Consider the following 3,396-nt stretch of genomic DNA (forward strand, 5'->3'; position numbering starts at 1 on the left):
ATCCTGTCCCTGGGTCTCCACCCTTCTCTGGGCAGTGGTTATACCCCTCATGGACTTTGGGCACCTGGCCCTGGTTAGTGCCCTAAGCCTGCCCCACGGCAGGGCTCAATGCAGTCACATGCACCTTGGGCAGTAACAGGACTTCCAGGACCCTTATAGTCCCAAACTTGATCTACCAGTCATAACTAACTAAAACAGCAGTACACTCAAGCTGTAAGTATACCAGCTATGTAACTAGTTGACCCGAGCACAACTTTAGGCCTTTACTTGTAACCATCATTGCAGGCTGCTCTCTGTAGGTCTCTCAGCTAGGGTCTTTTGGGTGGGGAGCTTCTTCCTGGTAGCTTACAGTCCTTGGGATAAGCAAATCCCATCCAGCCACTCTGATAGAGTCCTTTTAGGGCTGAGCTTCTTCCCTGGCTGCTTGCAGAGCAGGACTGCCAACCTCTCTCCAGCTCTGGGCTCTTATACTTCCTAAGCCTTGACCTTGCAAATCTGATGACTCTCGTTACCACCTGCAAGGCTGACTCATCAGGGCATGCCATCCAGTCACTGTGGGGGTTTGCAAGTACAGTTACAGCTGCTTCCTTGTTCCTCAACAAGGTAAGGCTCTACTGTCTACCTGAGCAGCTTGCTCACTCAGGGCCGTATTTCCTTAACCAGCTATAGGTGCTCCCCTTTCCTTAATGAGATGATCCCTGCCTAGGTAAATGGGCTTCCTCCCTGTTTAGTTCCTTGCAGCTGTCCTCTATTTATCTGCTGCAAGTTTTCCTTTAAAGTAACAGGAGTGTTAGCCTCCCTGTTACATTTTGACTTAAAACTTTGGCACATCTAAAAGACATTGCAGAAATCAGGATTTTTTTTCAGCATTTTATTTACTTTACTAATTAGGCAGAAGATATTTCAAAACTCCAAGTAGAAGACATGGCAACTCCTTAAAGTCAATACCAACCCCATTTTGGCTTTGGTAGAATTGGGCCTTTTTACCCCAGGTAAAGGAAAAAAGGGCTGAAAAGGACCTCTTGGATTATTAAGACAAGTCCTCTAGTTTGGTAGGTACCACAATATGCAGTTCCCTTTATAAACTTGTTAGACTTTTTGCTGTCTGACTAGAAGTCTGTGCCACACTGTCATGGATGAGCAGTTCAATCCATCCAATGCCAGTCCCAAGCCCAGATAAAGGAGGAGGGCAAGTGTCAGGAAGGGCATCCAGCCATAAAAACCTTTGCCAAATGATCATGATGAGGATCCAAGGAACAAACCTAGCTAGGGCATACCCCGTAGGTGATGTGCAGGATCGACACCTGGATTCTGTGGGAGATGGGCAAGGACTACCGTACCAAGGACAGGTGTAGCCAAAGAACCTAGTCCAAAGAAAGGATTTGAGAGTTGTGACACTCAATGTGGGGAGTATGATGGAGAGAAGTGAAGTGGCAGACTTGTTGGAAAGGAAGAAAGTGAATCTTGCATGTGTGTAGGAAACAAAGTGGAAAGGAAACAAAATGAGAGAGACTGGAAGAGGATCAAAACTTTTCTATAGTGGTGAAGACAGAAGAAATGGAGTTGCGGTCATCCTGTGCAAAGAACTGAAGGACAAAGTTTTGAAAGTTGAACAAAGAGAATCCAAGAAGTTTGTGAGCAAGTGCCACAGAAAACCAAGTCATGGTGACTGACATCAGCAGAATAGAGGTGAAAGAGCATTGAACAAAAGGAAGACAGGGAAAGTAACAGGACCTGGTGATATACCAGAGGAAGTTTGGAAAGTCTTGGGGGAAGAAGGAATCAATATACTGTAAAAAGCTGCTTAAAGCAATATTTGCCATGGAGAAGATGCCAAATGAATGAAGTAGGAGTTTGTTGGTGCCAATATTCAAGCAGAAAGGCTATGTCCAGGATTGTGGCAACTATCAGGAAGTCAGATTGATGTCTCACACTTTTAAAGCATGGGAAACAGTGGTGGAGAATCAGTTAAGGACTGAGGTGGTCACTGGAGAAGCCAGTATGAATTCATGCCAGGGAAAAGTACCATGGATCCAGCTTTTGCAATAAAACAGATGATAGAGAAATACATGGAAGATGATAAAGGTATTTCGTTAGTTTTTATTGACCTGGAGAAAGCCTATGATCATGTACCCAGGGAGGAAATATGGGAGTGCCTGAGAGTTAAGGAGGTGCCAGAGAAATATGTCAGAACCATCAAGGACATGAGTTAGAAATGTACAACAAAAGCGAGTAGCAGTTCAGGAGAGACAAGAGCTTTGGGTTGATGGTGGGCATATATCAAGGGTCAGTTTTCAGCCCATTCCTGTTTGCGGTCATGATGGAGGTGTTTACTGAGCAAATAAGGAGACCACACTGGAATATGATGTTTGTGGATAGCATGGTCATTTGCACTGAGAGTCTAGAGGAAGTGCAAGCTGGATTGGACCAATGGAGACAACTGCTACAGGGAACAGGAATGAAACTTAGTCAATCCAAAATGGAATATATGCACTGTGATTTCCCTAAGGTACCTGATGTTGGAAATGTGGTAGTTGAGAAACATGTTAAAAACATTGACAAGTTCAAGTACCTGGGGTCAACTGTTCAGCAGAATGCTGAGCTAGACAAAGAGTTGAACTATCAAGTAACAGCAGGGTGGATGAACTGAAAACTGGGGACAGGGTTATTATGCAACAGAAGAGCATCAGTGAAGCTGAAAGGGAAAGTCTACAAGATGTGTGTCCAGCACAACTGCATGCAGCAGAGACATGGCCCCTGAAGAAAACTGAAGAAAAAAGCCTGAACGTGACAGAGATGAGAATGCTCTGATGGATATGTGGAGTGACGAAGACGGATCAAGTGAGTTATATTTACATCAGAGGAGAGATGAAGCTAGTGGAGGCATATGAGAAGGAACAAGAGAGGACTGGCATGGTACAGGCATGTTTAAAGTTGTTCAGAAGAATAGGTGGGAAACAAAGTTACCAGAATGGCTCAACCAGGCAGAAGAGGAAAAGGAAGACCAAAGATGAGATGGAGACAGATAGTGAAGAGGGACATGAGAGAGAAAGAGTTGGAGGAAGAAGATATGTATGACCAAAGACAGTGGAGAGCCAAAATCCATAACAGTGACCCCATTTAGATGGGACAAGTGAGGGAGAGGGGAACAACTAGAAGTCTGTGACAGAGTTTTCACTATAAACATTTGAGCAATCAAATTTCCAGCCTCTGATCATGCAGAGTTGGGAATGGGCCAGGACTATAGACCCTCAATTGTCAGGGGACACTAGGGAAATAGGCAGGAAACAAGGGCACAAAGAGGGGTATACCCTTCTGCTTTACCCTGTCAACATTATAGCTGCTGACCCTGGCTGACCTAGCCAGAGTCACTCCTGCCTTGCTCCAGCCAGAGGC

The sequence above is a fragment of the Gavialis gangeticus genome, unplaced genomic scaffold (assembly GCF_001723915.1).
Source record: "Gavialis gangeticus isolate Ggan-Ray unplaced genomic scaffold, GavGan_comp1, whole genome shotgun sequence".
Lineage (NCBI taxonomy): Eukaryota > Metazoa > Chordata > Crocodylia > Gavialidae > Gavialis > Gavialis gangeticus.